Below are 26302 nucleotides of genomic sequence, written 5' to 3' on the forward strand. Positions count from 1 at the left end.
GGAATTTAAACCCATGTCTGTCTTACTCCAAAGCCTTGAAACATGAAATGCTGGCTTTAAGAAAATTCAGCTACTAGGGCACCTGGGTGGCTCCATCGGTTAAGCATCTGACTCTTGGTTTTGGTTAAGGTCATGATCTCTGGGTTCATGGGATTGGACTGACAGCACAGAGCTTGCTTGGGATTCTCTCTCTCCCCCCGACCCTGCTCTGCCCTTCCCCTGCCTGCACACTCTTGCTCTCTCTCTTTCTCTTTCTCAAAATAAATAAATACAAACTGTAAAAATTAAAAAAAAAAAAAAAAGAAAAGTTAAAAAAAAAAAAGAAGGAAAAAAGTTGAGCTACTAGCAGATGTAAAAAAGGATTGGAATAGGAGAAGAGTTAGTGGAATCTCCTACACTGGTCTCCAGAAACTGTGCTGGCACTCAGAGAGGCTAAGTAAATCCTTGCTCATTTAAATTGAATTGAGTGAAGGTTCTGGAAAGTCCTTAATCCCAACCATGCTGCCAGAAACTAAGTCTGGTATGGGCCTCTAAGAAACCTGTTTTCACCAGGCAGCCTGGGAATCCAAAGCTCTTACAAGCTTGCACAAAGTTTACTGTCCATTAGAGCTACTAACATGCCAAGCTGCTTGGCGGGACTATTTCCAGGGGCGATGGCCAGGCATAGGACTGCTGGAAGGGGACAGGTGTGGAAGCTTTGCTTTGTGAAGCTGGCATTTCTGCTGGCTCTATACTAGGGCCCTGCCTGTCCCCAAGTTCTCCCCAGGGGTATCTGAGCTAACCTCCCCAGCTGGGAAGAAGGACCTGGACCAGGGGACTGTAGGGCCCAAAGACAAGGTCAAACCCAGAGATACAGAGTTCAAGGAAAGAGGATCAAGAGGCTCTGATTTCTGGAAAACCACTTTAAATAGAATTTGTCTTCATACCCTGCTGTGCCAGATTTGTCCCACTGTCCTCTCCCAACCTACCCTCAATCAGAACTTTACTTTCTCATACTCCCCACATTCTCTTAGAAAACTTTCGGAAAAACTCATGGATCCTGAAATATTAGGACTTTAAATTCAATTCCTTATAGTCTTCTGTCCCCCTTCTAGGAAAACTACATTCTATGGTGGAATTCCAGGCCCTCCAGGTCTGAGCTAAGAGCAAACTTGTCCGTGGGCAAGGCCATCCTGGCTGATATCAAAGCAATTCGGAGTCCATGAGAGAACAGCTCCAACAAGGCATATCAAGTGAGGAGAGGTAAGTAAGTCCTTTGGTTTGCAAGGGTTTCCTGAGCACCTCCTGTGCCCCATCATACACCAGGAGCTGAGAAGCAAACAGAACGGTGAAAGAGGCAGCCTAAGAGTACCAGCAACAGGTGAAGGGACTCTGGACTTGGTGACAGAATACCTACCTGAGTTTGAATTCGAGTTCCACCACTGAACTGTGTGATCTTAGGCAAGTTATTGGTTTCTCTGAGCCTCCCTCCCTTCTAGCTTTCTTTGATTTGGAAACAGAGTTGAGTGGTTAAAAGCATAAGCTGTGGCAACAGACAGACGTAGGTTTGAATCCTGGTTTTGTCACCCATTTTTGCTGGGCCTTGAAGAAATTCCTCAGTCTCTCTGTGCCTCAGTTTTCTCAGCCAGCAAATGGGGATGGCATGGTGGTTGTAAGAATCCAATATGGTAATACATGTGCAGCACTTAGTACGCGGCCTCGGACAAAATCTCAATATGTAAATTATTATTATGTTAATCACTTGTTTCTCCAGGCTTAGATGTGAGACAAGGAGGGAGAGGAAATGCTGAGGAACTGGAGGATAGGTATCAGAAAGGAAGCCAGATCAGTGGGAGGATGAGGCCAAACAGCGATGGCTGGGCTCAGGAGCCAGGGAACCTATTCAGAGTCATTGTGCAGTTGTGCACAAAAGCTGCACAAAGATGGCCAGTGGGAGCCAAAATCCCACCTAAACCCCACTCCCTGGACAAATTTTACCTGTGTTGGCAGCATCGTGCACAGGGCTGGGCACACAACAGGATAAGGCCTATCCTAAGGGGTTAGGGCAGGTCAGCCTCTGGGAAAGGCAGAGGTGGAAGAAGGAAGAAATTCCTGCAGCTCAAGGACTCTGGCGGCAGCAGCGGGTGTTCTAGGGACCTTGCCTGGGAAGGCAGGGCAGAACTCAGTCCCCAGAGCAATGCAGGGCTGGTAGGAAGCCAAGGCAGGCACTCAGGTGAGGGGCAGCCCCAGACTCGGAGATCAGCTGGCACAGAGCAAAGGGCCCTAATAATGGGACCGGCTGCAAGGTCAGGCTGGGCTCAGGCACAAAGGTGACTCTATCCTGGGTCACAGAGAATGAGCAATCGGGGCCTGAACTCACTGGTGATGAGGATGAAATGGTCAACTACTGATGCTGGAGGGGGCAGGCTGTGGGGGCAGGGAGCTGGCAGATCTTTATGAACTTTTTTCCAAATCCTTTGGCAGTCTACATGCTCCACACAAGGCTGTGTAGCAACATTCACTTCTCCCAGGAAGGGTGGCTCCCAAATGGAATGATGTTAAGAACAAGGAGATGCTCCTCTGCCCAGAAATATTGCCTTCATGGTTCTCTGTGCTCCTATTACTGTGTAATTTCTTTGGATGTAGTCAAAGGTCACAAGCTCAGATGCTACAGGAGCCAGACAGTGGCATAACTGGAAGGAGGAGGCCAGATATAATGACAGGGAGCAATAAGGACTGGTAGGGCCTGCAGCAAACCAGCGAACAAAGGTTTCTTTTAAAGAGGGCGATAACACTTAACTCAACCAGTTCTTAGTAGGAATGTGTGGCCAGTACTTTTCAGTTCTTCCATTTTCTAAAATAAGCCAGAAATCTAAATTTTTATGTAAAATCTTCTTTTCTTTTTCTTACAAAACTCTTGAGGTTACCATGATGTTGACCAAAACCAAAAACATCTGCGGGTCACACGTGGCCTCTGGCTTGGGAATTCCTCTCTCCAAGATTCCCTGGAGATGTAGCCCCCTCTGAGAGAGGCCTCACATTCAGTCACCACCACCTCCAGGAGAGAGTGCTACTCCAATACACTCTTTCTTTCTTGTCCCTGGATTCTCCTTCTTTCTTGTCCCATAGGCTCTGGGCATCTGAGGATGGGAAAATGAGAGGGAACAGAGAAAGCAAAGGAGTAATATTGAGGACAAACCTTGCTGACTTCATTATTTTGTCCCCCAGGACATGCTGGGTCTACACCAGTCACAATCCGTAGACATAAGCTCTAAGAGATGGGAAGATGACTCTGAGGTCAAGCAGGTCCATGGCTTTGTTTCATGTGCTGTGGGCTGGTCACAGCCCAGAGGGTCCATGGCTTCCCTCTATGAACCACCTCTTTTTTTTCCCCTCCCTTCTAAAACAGTTCTTCTGGCCTCTGTCACTCTGTGGTCATTTTTATAAGACTCATCTTACTGTGTGGGTTTTACTAGCAAGCTATTGCTTCTCACAGGCTCAACTCTGAACCTTTCAGTTGTGGTTTCTACCCTGGGCAAGTGGACTCTGTAGAAACAATTAATATATCCCTCCACCCTCCCACACTGGGGAGAGCACAATACCTCAGGGCAAGAGGGAGGGGTCTAGGTATAAAGTCTGACTTCAAAATAATAAACAAATCATAAGCAGTATTAGCTTGCTGAGAAATTTAAGGCTCAGAGGGCCTGAAGTCCCCTGTCAGAGACCATGGAGGCAGTAAAGGAGGTGGGACTCACACGCAGGGTTTTGGACCCCACCCCGCCGTGGCCTGATCTTTCAATTAGGGAAAGGGTTTGAGGTCAGACTGCAGGCCCTGTGCTAGAAGCTCTCTGGAGAATGCTCAAGAAGTGTAAAAGTAAGGCCTTTCCATCTGGCTGTTGAGAAGAGATACACATGGAACACCACAGAAGAGAACAAGAGAGTGTCCGATGTTCCTTCCCTCATTGCACAGGCACTGATTGGGCTCCTATTGGGTGGTCTACACACAAACTGCCCGCAAGGGCCTATAACTCACTGGGGAGAAAAGACTTTGCCTCTACCTTGTTAGAGCTGTAAGAGGTTTTTTGGATCATCTAATTATGGATAATCTGGAGTTTTCAATCTCTCTTTCTCTCTCTGTGCAGCATTTCAGAACCCAGGTCCATTAATCATATCAAAGTGGGTTCTCCGGTTGGAGAGGATAGAAGAAATCCTGAAGTTCCTATCCACTTGGCTCCCCTCCATCCCCTGCTTCTATGTAGCAAAGCAGTCTCTGAGGAACCCTCCTAGGGAAAACAGTTCAAAAAATCTAATCTGGTCTAACTAGTCTGGACCACTAATCTGGTCCAACCCCTGAAAAATCCCAGTTTTAGAAATGGAGATTCCACGAGGTCAAAGTACTTGCCCAAGGCCATATAACCTGCACCTCCTGATTGCAGGCAGGTCTCTTTCCTCAGCCATAATCAAACAGTAGTATAAATATGCAGTCACCAGAGAAAGGGAAAGTAAGCGGTAGGAAAGACCGAGGGGGCAGACAGAGTTCAGTGTGGGGTTGCTCAGGGAGGCAGGAAACTTGAGTGGGAGCCCTGATAGGTGGCTGAGAGAGGCAGAGGCGGTCATTCAGAAACAGGGCATGGGTCAAGCAGGTGTTAAATTCCAGAATCCAGTAGATAAGCAGTGCCGATGGAAAACTGGGATGGGACTAAGATCAAGTTCCATGTAGACAGAAGGCCTGGGGAGCAGTCTTGGGCTGGTGGTAGTTGGAAGGTTGAATTCTTTCCCTTCCAGTTCACCCAGATGCATCTGCTGATAGACCCCAGGTGTGCTCAACTCTGGAAGAACTAAGTTTCCAGGCAGGCAGGCAGTGGAAGTAAGTGGAAGTGGTATATTAAGTAAGGCTTAGAACAGCAGCTGGCTTGCATTAAAAATGAATCAAGGTGATGTTTGAATGAAAACAAGAATGGAGTGCTGGGGAAGAAGCATTCTGAAGGCTGTGAGTGCCAGCAGCTAGGGCAGGGCAAGGTTCCTCCACGAGGGCCACGTCAACACCCCAGATGTAAGCCGGGCTTCCAGTGTCTATTCAAATGAGACAAGAAAGGTGGAGCTGGCTTTGGAGAATGGCCCTTCCAGGTGCTTCTGGGAACCTTCGTTCTCTTACCCATAAAATGGGCATAACAGTCTCAACTCTACCTCTACCCTGTGGCTGCTGTAAGGAGCAAATGAAATAAAGTTGAGAACCACTGAAGGCTTTTACCGAGGCTGGGCGCAGCTAAACTCCTTCAGAGGTGGCAAAATGTGTGACTTGGCCCTGGAGTAAAACCAGGGGAAATGGAGGCTGGAGATGCCTGCTTGGCTGAAGACATTTGAATTAAAGATTCCAAAGCCTCATACTGGCCAAATGAAATGCATTGGCCTGACACCCTTATGCCTAGCTTGCACTCCCTGAACTAAAGTTTTGGGAAAGAAATGCTTAAGGTCTGAGCCTCCCAGAGGATGTATATTCCCACGGAGGCCTCAATAACCACCCTGACCATTATGATAGCCACTAACCACATGTGGCATTTAACTGTAGATCTAAATTGGGGTGCCTGGGTGGCTCAGTCAGTTAGGCATCCAACTTCAGCTCAGGACATGATCTCATGGTTCGTGAGTTCAGGCCCTGCGTGGGGCTCTGTGCTGACAGCTCAGAGCCTGGAACCTGCTTCAGATTCTGTGTTCTCCTCTCTCTCTGCCCCTCCCCCACTCATGCTCTGTCTCTCTCTGCCTCTCAAAAATAAAGAAAACTAATAAAAAAAATTTTTTAATAAATAAATAAAATAAAATAATTCGTTCTTCAGTTATACTAGCCAAATTTCAAGTGCTCAATAGCTACATGTGCCTAGGGGCTACCAAATTGGACAGCACAAATATAGGAAATTTTCATTGTCATAGCAAGTTCTGTGGGTCAGCACTGATCTAGACCTATAATAATGGAATGATAGGTATTGGGGTGGAGGGTTTCTTCCCTGAGGCTTCTCAGTACAATACACCATGTATGGGTTTCTTTCTTTGCCTGAGTTCAAGGTTAACCCTGGATCTCTTCACCACTTTTGCCACTTCCTTTAACCACCAGGCTTTGATAACTAACTCCTAAGAGTGAAGTCACCATGCTTATTGCCCATCTGCTTAGGACCAAAGGTCTAATGGGAGAGGGCAAAGGGCTCTCCTGAGGTTACCATATCTTCCACTATAGTAGTGACTAAGAGCAGGAATTTCTGAACCAGAGGGGAGAGGGCAAGCATGATAGAACTGAGGGAGACATTCTGGGGTATTTAGGACCAAATGGTGCCTTTCAAACAGCATAGTGGAGTTGGCCACCTGCTTCTATCAGGGAGGCAGCATGGCAAAGTCATTAAAAACACATGCTTCTCAGGTTGGAATCCCAGCTCTTCCACTTATTAGCTGTATAACCTTGGCTCCACATAATCTCTCTGAGTCTTAGTTTCTACGTAGGTAAGATGGGAATGGTACTTACTCAGAGGGCATTATAAGGATTAGAGGAGTTAACAGATGGAAGGTGCTTAGAACAGTGTCTGGCATGGAATATGTGTTAGCTAGGAGTGGGAGAAGGAGTAGTGGTAGTGATGGTAGTAGTAATCATATTCATAGTCACAGTATTTGATTATAAATGTCAAGGCCTTGGTCAAGGTTGTGAATAAGGCAAGTTCACCATACACACCAACCTTACTACATACTGTGCACCTGCTCTTCCCCAACCCTCCCCACACACCGCCTAGATTTTCTCCATCGTGGTGACTGTTGAGCACTTGTTTCTTCAGTTTTAAGAGCCACTGCTAGGCCTTATCACCAAGGTCTTGTCTTGCCTTTGCCGCCCCATAGAGATCCCTCAGTCTTTCCAACACTGCATCTCCAGCATGGTGAATACTGCTCAGGCCAGGCAGTGGGATGCCCACCAGGCCCCAGAGCTCCCTCGGGCAAGCGACAGGCTCATTCTTATGCTGAGTGCACAAGGATTGGCCCTGAAGCTCCCCCCTGACCCAAGACCAGTGCATCCAAAAACTGGCACCCCAAAGGGAGAACATCTGGAGCCAAAGGGAAGTTGAGTCAATCACATTCCCTCTCCAGAATTTGAGTAAGTAAGACCCAAAGAATGGGCAACTGGTTAGCAACAGAGGCTGAAGTTGAAAGGTGAGGGAACCAGAGAAGTCTATGGTGGTCAAGTGAGAGCTTAAGAAAAGAGGCAACACAAGTTCAGTGTGTAATGAGAGGGCTGCACTGAGCCAGATGTCCTGGGACTCAGCTGGGAAATGAAGATCTCTGGCTCAGGGAGTAGAGCAGCACCTTTTACCCTGCACTCCACTTGCCCTTCCTTGGAGCTTTTCTGGAAATGCTTCTTCTTCTGTCCTCACTAGAAGCATGGAAGGGACTTGAAGTAAGTATAAACACCTTTATGATGAGCTTGAATCTCAATGTGGGTTGAAAATATTAGCATAAACACAGCACAGAACAATGCTCAGCTGCCCAGCATCTCCTTCTTGATGGGCATATGAGTGTCTAGTCCAGAGCAGACCAGGTGATCTGGCCGGCAGAAGGACGACCCATTTCTCCTCCTTGCTCCACGGTATTACTCCGACAAAGAGAACTGCCTTCCTAGATAATGAGGCCACACTTCCATCAGGAGTCTGCCAATGTGATTTGGTGAACTAATAGAGCAGCTCTCACCAAAATAAACTCTGGACTAAAAACAGGAGAGCCAACCCAAGCGTCAAAGCTAACTCCTTAAGCAAGTCTGTTTACCTCTCTGGGCCTCAGGTAACTTGTATGAAGAAAAGGAAGCTAGAATTTAGAGTAGATCATCTCTTGGGCTCCTTGCACTTTTCTCCTTGCACTCATTGATCCCAGGAACCCTCCCTTAAGACAAATCATCTTTAGCCTGTCAGCCTGTGGCCTTTCTAGCAAGCTAGTCTTCTAGTAAACAAACTACAGAAATCCTTCCCTTTCTTATTTTTCTCCCCTTTCCTTCCTCTGACATAACTAGCATCTGTATTGGGGCGGGGGGCTCCTCTTCTGGGGTGTGGAGTAAGAATAGTTAACTAGCAGAAGCAGTGACAGGGCCCAGTACCATGCAGGGAGGGCTGGCATCAAAGGATTTGCTGTGTTCTTGGTTGTTATTTTTGACACCCCACTTATATGGAAGCTGGGTGAGGCAGCCTGGCACATCAAATGTACCTCTGTGAAATCTGAAAAAGGAATATTTAAAACACACACACACACACACACACACACACACACCCAAGCACACACACATACACACACACATAACAACCACTTCCTTGTAAGCCAACACCTCTCCTTGTGAAAAGGAGCCTGGCCCTGTTTTAGGGGGTGGAGGTGGGAAAAGGGGAGAGCATTAGGCCCTACCTACCTGGGCCCTGAGGCACTGTGAATGCAGAGGCCATTTTCATCCAGCCTTCAGAAGTTTCCTTTTGTGGCATCACAGTGTTAAAAATATTCCTCCCTGAAGGTGCAACCGCGGCAGAGCAGATGTCCCTGACTGAGCACTTGGGAAGGAGCTATTAAAAGGAACATAATTAGGTTGTCATCCTGGGGCCTCCGAGCCAGCCTTCTGAACGCCATCTTTGTTGAAAGTTTTCCAGACGTCAAATATTTGCAGAACCCGATTTACCAAAAAGGCTGTTAATACCCAGTAGGACCAGGCTGCGTGCAGCAAAGGCAAAATGACACTGTGGGTCAAGGTTGGCATCAGGCCCTAAGACTCCTTTTTCTGTGTCCTTTCCCCATTTGGGTCCCTAGCCTAGCTCCCTAACTTCCTCCCCCCTCCTGCATACACCACGTCCCATCACAATTTGCTCTTAGGAAAGACTCTATTAGTCATTTACCCCTTAGCATGAATGTAAGTAAGCCACCAAGCACCTCTCTCCTCTCCAGGAATGTGGGATTCATGCCTGAGCTCTATACACTGTAAGGAACAAAGGCTTTGTCTCCTTTTGTAAAAGGGATATCAGGCACTGGAGTGCAGGTCCAGGAGGGCTGTCCTAGTGACCCTGAAATTGCACCTACTCCTCTAAGTATAGAGCTAGCCCATCCTGCCCTGGAGACATCTGCTGTAATCATTCTGTTCCTGCTGGTTAGATCCTGCAGCCTCATCTGTCCTGCCATCTCTTTGTCATTCATCTACCTATGCATCCAGCATCTGCTGAGAACCTGTGGAAGAATCATGCTGAGTGGGAAAGAGGGTGGAGAGTATCCATGGCCACCATCTTTGTTGCCATAGAGGGAGACAACATAGATGGAGGACACTCACCATATAATGACAATAAATGTAAACAAAGGAGAAGGAAGTACATGGTGCTGTGAGGATGTATCAGAGAGGAAACGGACCTGTTAGGGAAGTCAAGGCAAGGAAGATGGCCCAGATGAATTGAAGTGATGACTGAGCTGAGATCTGGGGGCAGTGTGTGTGTGTGTGTGTGTGTGTGTGTGTGTGTGTGTGTGTGTAGGGGGATATGTGCTCTGTGATGAGCTCCTTCAGTTGGAACAGCTTGTGCAAAGGCCCTGGCTGAGCCTGAGAGGAAATAACATGATTTTCGTGTGATCTTTCTCCTACTGGACTTTAGGTTACATCAAGGACTAAGGTTACAAAATAAAAAGGTAGGGTGAAGGAAGGAGAATCTGAAACTGATTTCTGAAACCCTCTATAGAAGATGGACTTCTTATAGGTTGTTGAGACGTGCCTCTACAAACAAATAAATCAGGCCAGGCTTTCTTTGGTGTCAAAGAGAGCTGGACCTGGCCTCCTCTTCCTGGAGGATCTCCCTGATATTCTGGCCTGCTTTTTACCTTTTAGAAATATATCATGATGGGGCACCTAGGTGGCTCAATCAGTTAAGTGTCCGGCTTTGGCTCAAGTCATGATCTTGTGGCTTGTGGATTCAAGCCCCGAATCAGGTTCTGCACTGACTGTTTGGATCCTGCTTGGGATTCTCTCTCCCTCTCTCTTGCTGTCCCTACCCAACCCCCCAAAATAAATAAACTTAAAAAAAAGAAATATATCATGGTTATTTCCCCAGGTCAGGAAATATATTTTGTAGTAAAATTGTTCATGGCTACCTAACATTCCAGAGTAGAGAAAGCCACAGTTTTACTCAATGAGCCCCCTGTTGTTGGACTTATTGCCAATGTGTTGCAATCCTGAGTAGCTCTTCCATGAATGAAGAAGCTTGTATATCATCTTTGCCCACTCTTTTGACTTTTGCTTAGGCTAAGTTTTGCTGCACATTAATAAATTTGAGAACCAGCTTTACTAAACACAAGTTTTCTTACCTACTTATCGTGTACACCCAATCAACTCATAGTGCTTTTCTTACTCTGCACAGGAATCCTGCTGGATCCTCATGCATCAACTCAGTGAGTTTGGAAGAAGGGATGGGAGGAGTCTCAGCAGAAAAGAACCAAAGTGGGCTAGGTGCTAGGTGGGCTGGGGTGGGGGGAGGGTGCTCCATCACCATTTACCTCTTTCTCCATATGTTCTTCTTTATCATAATGGACCAACCTGTCTGTGGTGGTGGAGGGCTCTGCCCTAATGCCGTCATGCTCAGCACTCTATTTCACCCATGTAGATAGTACCTGAGGGTGGGAGGGGCTAGAACCTCCAACAGTGAGCTCTCTGCAGGTACTTTCTGAGGAAAGCTCACAGCCACCACCACCCCTCTTCCCCCCTCACCAAAGATATAAGTCTGTCTGGAATGCTAAAAGAGAAAATTCCTAAAGGAGAGCATGCTAGGAAACAGGAGACCAATCTGTGATTAAGCTTTTGTTACAGATGTATTGTGTAAATCATCTAATTTTTCTAGGCCTCTGTTTCTCCATCCATCCCATGGAATTAATCCTCTTTTACCCCTATTTGACCAAGATGATGCAAAGATGAAGGAAGTAAATATATCTACTTAAAATGAGCTAATCAACATGAAACTGAATGGAAATATACAGGTAGAAAAGAAGAAACCAAGATTCAGTAAGCCATAGCAAGTAAGTGGGCTTTGTGTTTTGTTCACTCTTTTATTGCTAGTGCCCAGAACTGTGCCTGGCACTCAGCAAATATTTATAAAACGAATGAATAAACACCTAAGCACTTACTCTGTCCTAAACACCATGCTAAGTATTTCATAAGCATTATTCCACTTAGCCCTCAAAAATAGCTCTTTACCAATAGGGTATAAAACACTACCATTCAGCAGATATGAAAACTGAAGCTCAGACTGGTTAAGTAACTTCCAAGCATCATTCAGCTAGCATTGGGCAGGATTTACACTTGAATGTAAGTTCTTCTGATGCCATTCCCCTAGCTCTCCCCACCCCTGTTATATGTTTCAGGGGAAAAGTTACTGTGATGTGTTGCTATGCATTAAATGAGCTACTCTTTATTAAAAGCTACAGCATCTGGCATGCAGTTAGTGTTCTACGAATGTGATCTATTATTACAGTACTCTTATTTATTAGTTCATTTTTTTTATATATAACCACGTTGTAAACACCTTAAGGGCAGGGGCCATTCTCTACAAGGCCAGGCAAAGTAGTTGCCTGAAATACCAATTAACTAAATAACATTATTTTATGGTGACCATAAAGTGGAAGCAGAGGTGCTTCCTATAAGGCAGGGCTTGGTGCTTTGGGGACAAAACTAGTCTGACCTTGACTTTAATGGGAAGCAAGAGTAGGCCATGATTCTCCAGTGACTTGGAATCCTGGTGGTCAACAGGGAAACGGGTAGAGCCAGACACCAAGGAAAAGACAACAACTAACACAGAGAACTCCTGAAGCCTGGGATCTGACCCACGGCTGACAGCAAGCTACCATTCTAACAGCCTCTGGTCCCGCCCCCAAAGCCTACGATCTGATAGGCTCAGCATAGCAGGAGTGGGCGGAGCCTTGGAGAGAATCTGGCCCAATCCCCTTACTCCACACTTGCGGCCTGGGACTAGTGGAGGCGATTTGACTCAGGAACAGATGTCAGAGTTACTGGAAAACTTCCCTCCCCTGCTCCGCCCAAAGGCAATGCAGGAAAAGGATTTAGCATTTAAGTCTCTGGCTTTGCCCTTTACTAGCGCTGAGCCTCAGTTCCTTCATCTGTAAAATGGAATAAGAGTTCCTTTTCCATAGGTTGTAGCAATTAAACAAAATATGACATGGAAAAGTAGGTAACACAGGTACCTAACACATGGCCAGTGCTCCAAAAAATCAGTTACCTCTAAATAGCAATCTGCCTGAGGGCAGGAACTGTATCTGAATCACAGCTTGCCAGGGTGCTCTGGCACATTCAATTGTTAGTATAATACTTGTTGAATGGCTGGAATCCCTCCATTCATGCTTCACCTCCTCTGTTAAGCCTAGCCTGATTTTAGGCCTCTCTCAAATATTTCTAAAACCAGTAACACCCTATTTCTTTCCCCCCTCTTCCAGAAAGGCCTGGGGACAACATGAAGGCCTGGGTACCTGGGGAGAAAAACTGGCTGCTTTCATAACGAAGACAAATTCATGGTGTTACCAGTCCCTCCCTGGCTGCTTGCACCTTCATTTTGGACCTTCTTGCTCCCCGATACTAGAGCAGCAGGCTTTGGCCCACTGTGGACTATATGAGGGATGTTAAAGATAGCATCAGACTGCCAGGATCTTGGAGGTGCTGAGTTGCCCTTAGGGGTGGAGTGATGTATTCTGGTTAGAATTAGGGAATGAATAATTTAAAGGAGTGGTTAGAATCGGGGCATTAAGTTAGAGTTTGGAGTTAGGATTCAGTAATTAGTTACCATTAAATTTCTGAGTGAGACCTGGGGAGTTGTTAGTGGCCAGATATAATGGGGGCCACCACTTTGATCTGAAATTTAAAATGTCCTGTTCCAGAGACCTGCCTCCTTCATTGTGGAGAGCCAGAGATTCCTATCCTCTGATTGTCTCCTCTGTAGCCCTGGGTGTACCTATAGATGGAGCGTGTTAAGCATCTACACATACCGGGTGTAAAGTGTAGCATATAGGGTCCCAAAGAAGTCTAGGTCAAAGCCCCCTACAATAAAGCTGAGGAGACCAGGATGTGAACGACCTGCTGTAGGCTCAGCCCTGCTGTAGCTCAGTGACTTTGGGAAAACCTTAACTTTCCTAGCCTCAGCTTTTTCATCTGGCAAATGGACCTAACCTCAGAGGGCTCTTTGGAAAACCTTGAATGATCACAGAAGGAAAGGACTTGGAAATGAACATGGTCTGGTAGAGTAAGCTGTTCCAAAGTGAACTATAAGGCAAAGTCTGGGCACCTTACCTTCAGGAAGGGTTGATGGTCTTCCTCCCCTCCATGAAAATCTAGGATTTCCCAAAACCATTTCCAGTGGGGATTTATGCTTCTGAACAGGAACTGACAAAGAAGCAACTCACACCAAATGCTCCCTACCACACACACACACAGAGCCAACCCTTATGGGGTTGCAGTATGACCAATCCTATGAGTCACCTGGGTAAAGTAAGGACTCAACAAATATTTATCAAATGAATGAATGAATGAATGAATGAGGGAATGGATGAGTGAGTGACTCCATAAATGGGCAGACACTCCCTTAGAGAATGAGACTGCTTCCTAATCCAGGATGCTGAATGCTACCAAAGAAAGTCATTTGGGACTTTCCTAGCGAGTGCTCCATTTCCGAGCCACACCCTCTACTTTTCCTCAAGCCCCATTTTGTCTTCTTTTATCCCGAACGTCATCATGGAGCACTGTGTCCTAGACTCCTTTGGGAGCATATATGCTAGACTCTATACCGGGTATGTAGTAGATGCCCAATAAATGTGTGATAAACTGAAGGAGGAGCTACAAAGATAAATAAGACTTGGACCCTGACTTTCAAATGTTTACAGTGCAGTGGGAGAGAAAACATAGGTAGGTAAGCATACATGATAAAGCATCATAGGTAACTGGTACCAATCAAGTGCCAGGGAGTGTATGCTATAGGAGGTCAGAGCTGAGAAAACCTACTCTGGAGTGAAAAAGTCAGGGAATGCTTCCTGAAGAAAAGGAATGGAATCTGAAGCCGGACCTTGAAGGAAGAGAAGGATTTGGAGGCAAGGGAGCAGGTGTTGCTGATAGGGGGAAAAGGAGGTGGGGGCTCCACCAGAGGAAGGCCAATTCAAGTTATATTCAGATTTGTGTAGATTTAGTGTAGCTGAAGAGCAGGTTCAAGCAGAAGAGTGTGCCACGTATGTACGTAGGTTGGGGCAAGACTGTACAGAGATCTGAAAGCTAGGGGAAGGGATTGGGATCAGACAGCTAGGGAAAGCTTTTGAGCAGTGGCAGGAAGCGAAAGGAAAGCTGGGAGGTGGGAAGATGGTGGTGGGGAGAGACAGGCAAGGACAAAGGTGAGTGTGGCAACCTCTGCTAGGAGGTATTGTGCCAGCATGGGGCTGGCCAGAGCCAGGTCTCAGACCACTTCCCATTTCTTTCATTCCATTCCATGCATTCATTCAGCCAATCAATATCGATGTCCCCTGTCACCTGCCAGGCCCTGCAGGAGCGAACATTGCAGATGCCTTCCTTCCTTTCCCGGGGTCCTGCGCTCTAGGCCCTCACGCAAGAGCCAGGGGGCCAAGGGCCTGTGCCTAGGGTGAAATAGCTCTGACCTCTCACCTGGAGCTTCTTTCTACAAAACCGCTCAAGGTCCGGGTCCCAAGCCCGAGTTCTCCCGACCACGCCCCTCCCCGACCACCGCCCTCCCCCACCGGCCACACCTGGAAAGGAAGGAACTGCGGGAGGAGAGGGATGGCCTGTGGAGGGTGTGGCGCGTCCGGGACTGCCTGTAGACCAGGGACTAGGTTGACCGGAAAATGGGCTGCGGCCGGATAAGGGGGCAGATGATAGCTGCGGGGTGGCCTGGGAAGGTGCTTCCTGACGGTGCCCACACTCGCTCGGAGGCTGAGCCAGCGATTCGGCGGTGGGGCGCGGAGGCGGCCGGGTGGGGGGAGGGTGCTCCAGGGCCGGGGAGCCTGGGCTCCGGGCAGACGGAGCAGTTCCTCTGCGCCCTCTGCCGTACGCCGACCTCCACTGCTCTGGGCGCCGCGATTCCGCCCGGAGGCGGGCACGCCCTTGAACCCTGCTGCCAGTTTGGGTCTCTCTCTACCCGTCCCGAGTGTCCGCGTTCCTCTCTGGGAGAAAGGAGGTGGGAATAAATGCTTTTTTTGTGTGTGTGTGATAAGAATAGAGGCGCTACCGGAAATCCCTTCGCGAGCGCCTTCCCTGATGCCTGAAATTCCACCATTAGAGAGAGAGCATGGAGGGGTAGAGGGGGCACCTCTTCAACCTTCATTGGATATTTTAGCAGTGAGGATATTTCACATGTGCCTGGGAAGGGGCCTGGAAGGAGTAGGTGGTCAAAGTCTCATTCCTTCTCTCAGACAAGCTTTTATTAGAGCTCCTTTGCCATGGCCTCCTGAAGGTGATTGGGAGCCAACAGTCATACTGCAGGCGTGCTGGAGTTGTGAAAGGCTAGTTTCTCTAGCCATGCTTTGCCTTTTATTAATTCCTGAATTGGAAAATTAAAAATAGACCTACCCTATGACCCAGCAATAGCACTGCTAGGAATTTATCCAAGGGATACAGGAGTACTGATGCATAGGGGCACCTGTACCCCAATGTTTATAGCGGCACTCTCAACAATAGCCAAATTATGGAAAGAGCCTAAATGTCCATCAACTGATGAATGGATAAAGAAATTGTGGTTTATATACACAATGGAATACTACGTGGCAATGAGAAAGAATGAAATATGGCCCTTTGTAGCAACGTGGATGGAACTGGAGAGTGTGATGCTAAGTGAAATAAGCCATACAGAGAAAGACAGACACCATATGGTTTCACTCTTATGTGGATCCTGAGAAACATAACAGAAACCCATGGGGGAGGGGAAGGAAAAAAAAAAAAAAAAAAAGGTTAGAGTGGGAGAGAGCCAAAGCATAAGAGACTGTTAAAAACTGAGAACAAACTGAGGGTTGATGGGGGGTGGGAGGGAGGGCAGGGTGGGTGATGGGTATTGAGGAGGGCACCTTTTGGGATGAGCACTGGGTGTTGTATGGAAACCAATTTGACAGTAAATTTCATATATTAAAAAAAAAAAAAAAAAAAAAAAAATTCCTGAATTGGGCCTTCCTCCTCCAAGTCACAAAGTCAGCCGTGACTTGTTGGGTGAGCCTTACAGGCAAGATTAGTATCTCTCAGTTTAGCAGGCCAGGGTCTCTGTTTATTTCTCATGAGTTTTGCCTGGTTTCTCCAAGTTCATTCAGTACCCAGGCACGGAAAAATCCTCACCAATGGGGACACTTGTCTAGGGAAGAAGGAGGAGGAGAACATAGATTAAAGGGAGCAGATGCTCAGACTTACTGTCCAATCAAGGACACGCCCACATTGTCCTCCAAGGCCACTCTTGCATCTAGTCCCACATTATCAGTCACCTTCTTGAGCACCCACCCTGAACAGTCTGTACTTCAGAGAGTAGCCAAGAGGTCATGTAAGGTCATGAATGCTCTAAAATATAAGTTCATCTCTCCTCTCCTCAAAGAAGACTTGAGTAGATTTAGTGTAGCTGGAGAGCAGATTGAAGCAGACGAGTGTGCCGTGTATGTATGTACATTGGGACAGCACTGCAATGGCTCCCCATGTCTCCTGGAGTAAAAGCTGAAGTTTCTACATTGGCCTGAAGGCTCTAAGTTCTGGCCCCCTACTTCTTCTTTCTTGGAGCCTCTGTCTTACAGCTTTTCCCATCACTCACTACTCTGGCATCCTCTGGCCCTTGCTGCTGTCCTTGAACACACAAACATGCTCCCATCTGAGGACTTTTGCACTTGCTGTTCCCTCTGTCTGGGATTCTATTTCCCAGATACCAACATGACGCACTCCCTCACTTCCTTCAGGTGTCTATTTAAATGCGACCTTTTCAAGAGGGCCTTTCTCTGACCACCCTGGCTAAAATAACACCCTCCATCATTGTCTGTGCCCTTAGCCCCCTTGATTTTCTTCTAGCACTTATTGCTACTTGACATTTATTTGTTTATTTGTATGTTGTCTGCCTCCTGAGCAAGAATCTAAGCTCCATGAGAACAGAGAACTTTATCAGTTTTGTTCACCATCCAGCACCTAGAAAACAGCCTGGCACGTAATCAGTCCTCAATAAATTTGTGAAATGACTGAATGAATGTGCTGGCCTGGTACTGAGCCAAGTACCAGGGCAGCCCATGAATAAGCCTGGGTTCTTGCCCTTGAGGAACAGACTGGCAGACAGGCAAATAATTACAAACCAGAGTGATGAGTGCTGCATCTAAGTACAGATGTATATAAAGTACACATGAAGACTCAAGGGAAGAAATAATTCACTCTGCCTGGAAAGAGGAGGAAAGCATGAGTATGACATCACCAGGCAAAGGAGAAAGGGAAAAGGCATTCCAGGCAGAGAGAACAACAAGAGCAAAGACACAGAGGCATGAAAATATTTGACTTGTTCAGAGAGTGGCAAGGAGACTGGCCTGGCTGGCATGCAGGATGTGTGGTAGGTGTGGCAGGACATAAGTTTGGAAAGATAGATGAAGGACATATTATGAAGGGGCTTTTCAGAATGATGACAATTGACTCTCCACATTTCTGATCCATGCCAGGCCAGTGGAGACATTTCAGGGCAAAGAGCCTGCATCTAACCCCAGACAAGGCACTGTGGAAGCAGCTATGGCCTGCTGCCTGGAGAAGGCCTAGGACTGTGTGGTCTCGGTGGGCCAGGCAAGGGTCTGAGCACCCATGGGAGCGACCTGGTGGCTCTGTTTGCCCTCCTGTTGCTGATCTAAGCAGGACTCTCAACAAGGACCCTGGCCAGCTCCACGAGACCTGAGAGTGTCCTGGACCACATTCTCCACATTCTGATCACCAAGAGTCCAAGTTTCAAAATGTCCTTATTTTGCGATCTGACTCAAAAGGGTAGGGAGTGGAAAAATTATAGATGGCAGCCACCAAGGGACCTTGGCTTAATATAACTGGTGACCTGGGAAACAACAGGCAGAAAATAATTTCCCTCTCGGACTGAGAGACTGAGAAGGCCTCTCACAGCTGACTCAAAATAAAGGCTTTTCCTTCCAGAAGACAGAGAGCATTTGTGTGTTTGCAGGATAAGAAGATTCTTTTCTTTTGCTTCTTCCTTGGTTACGTCACTCTTCCCTCCCCTCCTTCTCCTGCCTAGCTCTGCCCTTGATCCTGTTCCTCTTGGCTTATCCTTTCTTTCCTTTTTCTCTTTTCCCACTCCTCCTTCCACCCTGCCCACTTCCTTGCCCTCCTTTTTTTTCCTTTCCTCTCTATTCTTTCAGCTCAAGCACAAAGCAGGTATTTGAAACTGTTAAAGGATAATTTTTTTTAGTTTAGTTATTTTTGAGAGAGACAGAGACAATGTGAGTGGGAAAGGGACAGAGAGAAAGGGAGAATGAGAATCCCAAGCAGGCTCCACACTGTCAGCACAGAGCCTGATGCGACTCAAACTCACACAGTAGTGAGATCATGACCTGAGCAGAAAGCCAGAGTTGGACGCTTAACCTACTGAGCCACCCAGATGCCCCAAGGATCATTTTTTTTTTCAAATGTTTATTTTTGAGAGAGAATGTGCCAGCAGGGGAGGGGCAAAGAGACAGGGACAGAGGATCCAAAGCAGAGTCAGATCCAAAGCTCTGTGCTGACAGCAGAGAGCCCCATGCAGGGCTTGAACCCACAAACTGTGAGATCATGACCTGAGCTGAAGTCAGACACTCAACCAACGAAGCCACCCAGGTGCCCCAAGGATAATTTCTTAAAAGGTAAAATCATGACTCTTATGCAAATGTAAAATGAACACACGTGTTCAACTTGATTTAACTCACTAGTTAATGAGGGAAACAGTAAGATGTTATAGCCAGCTCATGGGAGAATCCAAAATGTAGATACATATATAGCCATCAGGGATGCAGGAAGGGATTTGCTGAGAGGTGCAGAACTGGCGTCTTCCTTTGCATCCCTGGAACAGGAATCCGTGTCTCAGCATCAGCCATGCCTAAGTTAACTTCTATTGCTACAGAGATGCAATGTCATCACCAATAAAAGGCACAGATCCCTGTAGAATCAGCTAACTTGGGTAGGGTCCTATAGTCCAGGCAACAGTCTAGATGATGCCTGGCATTCTGTTGAAAGGATGCCAGGGATCTTTGCCCATTTCAAAGTCTTTCACAGTTTTTCTTGATAAGACCTTGGAAGAGTAAAGGAAAGAAAGGTGGGAGCCGGGTAATTTTTACAAGTCTCCAAACATTTAAAAATGGAAACTGATTCTGTTTAAAAATGGAAGCTGATTCTGGCCCAGAGGCTCAGTCCAAGGGCAGAAAGGGGAGAAAAAGATTGGTTGTCTGGCTTTGATCAAAGTAGTGACTGGTGGGGCTTGTCCACATTCCATAAACCCTCATTCTCCTCCTCCTGCCATCATCTTTTGGCTTTGGGGACACAGGGACAGTCAGGGCAAAGTTGGAGAAATCCACCCACATGTGACCAGACCAACGGAGGCAGTCCTGTGCCTGAAGGTGACCACAGGCCTTTTTAGAGTCAGTCCTGCTAACCTATCCTTGACATTTGGCTCTTTCGTTATGAAAGAGGACAGCTTTCAAGACCACCTCATTGGGTTTCCCAGCTCATCTCCCAGGCTCTGTAGCAAGCACTCATTGCCCACGGCTCAGACCCTACACTGACCTGTTGTCCACTCCCAGGCCCCACCCAGATTCTTCCCAGCTGTCCCAGATTTGGCCTTCTTGGACCTCCAAAGTTACCAGAGAACAATCAGGCACGTTTCCAAGATGTACCTTCTGGCAAGATATGTAAGCTTGTAAGCGTGAAGCAACCTAATTCTCTGGGAACTACTGAGTGCTGGGCCCTGGGTAACATACGTGCTTGGCAGATGCTGGAGGAGAATTGGGGATGGGGCGAGGGAGAGTAGCATTTACAAAGAAGATGTGATCCCTGCTCTCAGAGAATGTCTAATCTAGCAAGGAAGCCAAATACCCAAGAGGCCCCAGGAGCTGGTAGCAGAGAGTAGTGTGTGAGGAGAGAGGGATGTTGGGGGCAGGGAACGAGGGTGAAGGACCTCTGATCTCAGAACTAGCTGTAGAGGAGAACAAGGAGATTATTAACCACCAGTGAAGTTCCTACAAAATCCCTTATCCCCTCAAAGGAAAGAACAGCTACTTTACTTACCTACTTGGAGCAGGTGTCCTGAACTTTACCTCCCTATAAAGAGGGTCTCAGGCTGGATCTTAGCCGCCATCCCACAACCACTTTTTATTCCCACCCCTGCAGAAGGGAGAACTGTTCAGCCCCAAGGTGGAAACCCCAAATGGATAATCAAGAATTAAAAGGGTTTCTAGGATGCAGAGGGAGGGCAGGTGATGAAACCCATTCCACCAAAGGGCCTTGGGGCAGGACTTAGGAGCAGGTGGGGGAGGACAGGTTTGTTTCTTTTAGCTATTCCAGTAGTTGTGTGGTTCAGACCAAATAAGTTTTCAGTTCATCTGTCAATAAGGGGTTTGGACTCCCTGGTTTATTGATTTACTTAAATTTAATATTTTTATTGTGGCAAAATATATATAAAGTAAAATTTGCCATTTTAATCATTTTTAAGTGCACATTTCAGTGGCCTTAAATATTTACATTGTTGTGTAACCATCACCACTATTCATCTCCAGAACTTTTTGATCCTTCTAAGTTGAAACTCTGTAGCCATTTAAACAGTAACTATGCATTACTCCCCTGCCCCACCACCAACTCCCTGGTAGCCACCACTCTCAGCTGTATCAACAAATCTGACTACTCTGGTGCCGCATCTGAGTGGAATCACACAATACCTGTCCTTCTATGTCTAGCTTATTTCACTTAGCATAATGTCTTCAAGGTTCAACCATGTTGTTGCATGTGTTCAAATGTCATTGCTTTGTAAGGCTAAATAATATTCCATTGTATGGATATGCCAAATATTGTTTATCCATTCATCCATTGACGGAATTTGGGTTGTTTCTACCTTTTGGCTATTGTGAATAATGCTGCTATGAATATGGCTTGTACAAATATGTCTGCCAGTCCTGCTTTCAGTTCTTTTGTATATATAGCCAAAAGTGGAATTATGGAATCAAATGGTATGCTTAATTTTTTGTTTTGTTAATGTCTTTTTGCATGTGGTTATCCAGTTTTCCTGGTATCATATTGTTTGCCTTAGTGGCTACTCCATTGCTACATTCCCACCAGTAATGCACAAAAGTTCCATTTTCTCCATATCCATACCAACACTTGTTTTCTGTTTTTCTGAAAGCAGCCCTCTTAGTGGGTGTGAAGTGATATCTCATTGTGATTTTCATTTTCATTTCCCTTGTGATTAACGATGTTGAACACCTTTCTATGTGCTTATTGGCCATTTGTGTGTCTTCATTGGAGAAATGCCTGTTCAGGTCCTTTGCCCATTTTTGAATTGTGTTGCTTGGTTTTTGCTATTGAGTTTTAGGAGTTCTGTATACTCTTGATGTTAATCCGTAGCAGATAGGTTATTTGCAAATATTTTCTCCCATTCTGTGGGTTGTTTTGTCCTCAGTTGATAGTTGGTAGTTTTTAATTTTGGTGAAGTCTAATTTGTTTACTTTTCTTTTGTTGCCTATACCTATAGTGTCATAGCCCAGTAGGCACTGCCAAGTCCAATGTCATGAAGTCTCCATTTATGTTTTCTTCTAAGACTTTTATAGTTATAGCTCTTATGTTAACATTTGATTCATTTTGATTTAACTTTCATATACGGTGTAGATAAGGGTCCAGTTCATTCTTTTGCATGTGGATATCTACTTTTCCTGCCTAGGAATTTTGTTCAGCTTCAACAAATAGAAACTGCAATAGCTTAAATACACAAGTTCTTATTGTTTCACATAAAAGAAGTCCATAGGTTGGCTGTTCTCAGCTGTTGTGATGGCTCCATGGGGATCCAGGCTCCTTCTGTCTTTCTCTTCTGCCGTGCCTGGCTTCCATTCTAGGTCCACTATGACTGCTGGAACTCCAGCCAATAACACTTGTGAATTCCAAGCAGCAAGAGGAGAATGGGGAGGGATAAAAGAATGCTACTCCTGGGGCGCGCCTGGGTGGCTTAGTTGGTTAAGCATCCGACTCTTGATATCAACTCAGGTCATGATCTCATGGTTCATGAGATTGAGCCCTGCATTGGGCTCTGTGCTGACAGTGTGGAGCCTTCTTGGAATCCTCTCTCTCCCTCTCTCTCTGTGCTTCCCCCACTTTTGAGAACGTGCTCTCTCTCTCTCAAAATAAATAAATAAACATTAAAAAAAGAAGAATGTCATTCCTATGAAGGAGCCTAAATCCTGAACACTTCCACTTAAATCTTGTTGGCCAGATCTTAGTCACAGAGCAGTCTGGGATACGTAAACTTTCCTCTGGGTACGTTGCCATCCCAAATGAAATCAGAACACTCTCACCAGGGAGGAAGGCTGAAAGGAATGCTGGCTCAGATAGCTCTGCCTGGGGTGCCTCACACATCTGAAACTCTGTGGCAGTCTGTCTCCTGGAGAAAAAAAAATGAGAAAATGGTTGCAAAATGCTTAGATAAATGTCTTGCTCAGGTTATGTACTGAAAAAATGTTCTCTCTCTCTCTATCTATCTCCCTCTTTTTACTCTCTGGTCTCAGATAAGCCTATTTCTATACCTGGGCAGAACAGCCAGTTCTCTGAATGGTGTGATTTATGGACTTCAGAGGTGAAAACTACCTCCTAAGTATCTTCAACACTCATGCCTCAAGTACACCACTAGTGCTCAAAGTCTCCGTTTCTCTCTTCAGGCCTCATTTACAACCCAAAGGGAGGAGGGGGGAGGGGAATAGGTAGATTTCAGGAACAACACATTCAGCCACAGTCTGTCGGATGCTCTTTTGCCTGGCTACTGGCTGGGATCCAGACCCTGGGGAATAGGCATCAGGAAGGAAGGGACATACACAGCCCCGAGAGTACAGGCTGAGTGTGCACATCAGTGAAAATGGAAAGTACAGGAAGGGGGTTGGTTGGCTGCCTTTGTGTATTTGTGTGGGGGTGGGGGCATTTAAAGGTGGTGGAGGGCACACTTTGCCCCTCTTTGTCCCTCCCTGACCTGTCTGACTGCACTGTCAGGCACAGTTCATTAAACAGGGCAGGCTGGGAAGGCCTGGGATCTGAACTGGAACCACCTATGGGGCAGAGGTGCTGTAGAACCCAGAGTGTCAGAAATGTAGCAAAGCTCAGGTGGGGGTCTTCAGCATGGTTCCAGAGACCTGGGGTCACTCAGCAGTCAGCTCCAGACCAATCTGTCTGATAGCAGGGTCCCAGGCGGCACCAGGCTGGGCTGCAAAAGTCCTTCCTGGGAAGACTGTCTAGATCCCTGTCCTTGGAGCAAGGTGTCAACAGGCACACACTACCAGGGACAGGAGTGAAGCTGGAGCTGGAACCTCATGTCAGAAATCAGGCTTCAGGAGGCCCATTTAATAGCAGAAGAGTGGGCTCAGGGTCAGCTCATGAGGGTATGATATTCAGAATATTGAATCAGTTTGGCCATACTCCCACATCAGGACAGACACGGGACTTAGAACTAGGGCATGGTCCTGGAGACCTCATACTAGGCCAAGGGACAACCTTGTATTTTGTGGATCCTGAGAAGGTCCTGGGAAATGTGGCAGAGGGGCCTGGGGGTCTGGATTGGCAGAGGGTCCTCAGGGGACATGGAGCTACAGCCATTTTCCCCCTGGTATGGAGGTACTTCAGTACTTTAACCACTAGTACAACTGAAGCTGTTCATTACTGTCTGAGTGTCAGCCCTAGGCCCAGAGAGACAAGTGTGGCTTGAGGCCCCTGACTCTCCTACAGTCTAAGGGTCATTGGGATAAACTGGGTCAGAGCTGAGCCTGCCCAGGGAACAGTGGGCTCCTTACACACACAGATACATACTCTCCCCCACTTCAGTGGACCAATGGACTCCAGTGTAAGGGTCCTGAGTGGACCTTTAGGATTTCTGTTTGGGCTGAATCAGTGCTCTGGCTGCAGCATGGTGGTAGAGGGCATGCTTTGCCCCTCTTGCTTGTGTCGTTGGAGCTGTTGCTTGCTAGAGGTCTGTGAGCTAGAAGCAACCAAAGGTCAAAATCAGAGCCAAGGTCAACCTGAAGGGTCAGTTTCTAAGGAAAAGGTAGAAAGCACATACAGGAACTATGGGTCAGGGCCCATACCAAGAGACAGGTGCCAGGGCTAGGGTACTTCCTATGGTGTGTCAGGTGCAAATCCTATGGGCAAGTCTTGGAGGGAAGGAGCTGTTTGGGGCTGACCTTTTGTCAGTACAGCCAGACCCCTGGGGAGAGCCAGGATGAGGCTGCAAGAGTCCACGCTAGCCAAATCAAAGGCTCTCCCCAGTTGGAATCGTAAATGACTACCAGATTGGTTCACTGACAGCAGATTCATGATGGACAATTAAGTGACAGTCAAGAGTATAAGGGGACATGGTAAAAAGATAATCTAAATGGGACATAAGGGCTCCAGTTTCCTCTTTCAGCTCTGCCGTTAAAAGGCTGTGTGACCTCAGATGAATCACTGCCCATCTCTTGGCCACATTTTCTTCACCTATGAAATGAGTGCTTGAGGCCTGGCAAGGATCTCTGGGGGTAGAGATCATGACCATAGGAAGAGCCATCCCTGAGTGAACCAGGGAACAGCCAGGTAGGAGTTGCTAGAGTATTTCACAGTAGAATTTAGCTTCAGCATCTGGAAAGGCTACTGAAGTTTTCAGTCCAGAAAATGCAATGGAGGAAAAGTGGTTGAATCTTGTCCTGCTTCCAAAGATGCTCAGATCTCAGACTTGCATCAAGACCAGAAGCCAGAGGGCAGAATTATCTTGAAGCTAAGGAAGCTTCAGGGTCCCCCACCTGCATCAACCCCTTCCAAAGCCTTGGAGAGCTCAAGCCCTATGTTCACTTTCTTTTCCTTAAGGAGAGTATCCCCAAACTGTATCTGTTCAAACCCCATGAAATCTGGCCCCAGCCCTGCCAGATGGCCTGTGACTTGGAGCCATTACTGTGGCTGGTGGAGGGTACTGACAAGCACCCATTCTGACTGGATGACCAAACTCAGTGACACACAGCAGGCCACTGCACTGTGGTGCTTGTCATGTACCTATTCACTTATACCTGATAAAAGTAATGATCCCATATGTACCTACCCTACTTTCACCTTCATTATCCCAGCCAGTCGTCCCCACAAGCCTGTGAGAAGGGCAGGACAGGTCTTGCCACCTGTGAGGCAAATGATGAAACTGGGGCTCAGAGAAGCTGAGAGGCCTGCTCCAGTTCACCAGGTGGGCTGAGGACAGAAGCAGAGCCAAACCCAGAACTCTCTTATGACTAGCCCACGACTCTGAAGTTCCCTGATTCAGGACCAGACACAGGTATCCCAAAGCATAGCATCAAGAGATTCACGCTTCTGTGCCTGGAGAGACACCAAGTGGCTGCCAGTAGCACAGGTGCCTCCATCCTGGTCCTGGGAACAGAGAAGGCACAGGTGGATGTAAGTCAGAAAGCATAACTTGGAATCATAGAGATAGAAAAGTCCAAGAACTTTGGAAAGGAGGAGTTGTTTCCATTTTCCCCTTATTTTCTTTGCATTCCTACTCATGACACAAGTCATTTCAATCAGATGTATTTATACTAAATATAAATACAAATACTCAACCAAAGTATAATTCAGTTGGCAATAATTCCTCTATAATATCCAGACTGGAAACAACGACTGGAGTTTCAGGGGCCTAATACACATACACACAAGCACACACATACATACACAAGCACACACAAATGCCTCCCAGTAATAACTCTGATCTCTCAAAGCCAGAACTATGTAGAAGAGGGAGAGCCAGCCCTCACCTCAAATCTGAGCCAGATTTGTAGAGTTGGTTTGGCCTAGTGAGACAACCTCCCCTCCCCCACCCCGAAACCTCAGGATAAAACCTACCAACCAAAACAACAAAGAAAGAAAATAGCTGCAGAGTGACCTGCCAAGCTATCTCTAGTTGCTATAGGCTAACAAGGCCACCTGGGACCCCAGCATAAACAGGACCAAGTCTCATGGCCACTTGAGGTATACTGTGTGTGGCACCTCCAGGCAGGGTTTCAAACCTAGGGAGACTACCAAGGAGCAGTTTGGAGGAACTGTGCGGAACTTGTTGACCTCCTCTCA

At 46.8% G+C, this 26302-nt stretch overlaps 2 long non-coding RNA genes across 2 annotated transcripts in view; one reads left to right on the forward strand and one right to left on the reverse strand.

Annotated features, from left to right (window-relative positions):
- Window positions 1-404: 404 nt before the first annotated feature.
- Window positions 405-26302, forward strand: part of LOC122216027 — a 66031-nt gene continuing 40133 nt past the window's right edge. Inside the window, exon 1 of the long non-coding RNA XR_006200663.1 lies at window positions 405-1242. This is a non-coding gene — a long non-coding RNA (uncharacterized LOC122216027). The remainder of the gene's footprint in view (window positions 1243-26302) is intronic.
- On the reverse strand, window positions 2404-14694 carry LOC122216028. The gene is made up of 3 exons (XR_006200664.1): window positions 14660-14694; window positions 8402-8549; window positions 2404-3119 (listed from the first exon to the last, which is right to left on the reverse strand). It is a non-coding gene; the product is annotated as an uncharacterized LOC122216028 (long non-coding RNA).

The sequence above is a fragment of the Panthera leo genome, chromosome A3, assembly GCF_018350215.1.
Source record: "Panthera leo isolate Ple1 chromosome A3, P.leo_Ple1_pat1.1, whole genome shotgun sequence".
NCBI lineage: Eukaryota > Metazoa > Chordata > Mammalia > Carnivora > Felidae > Panthera > Panthera leo.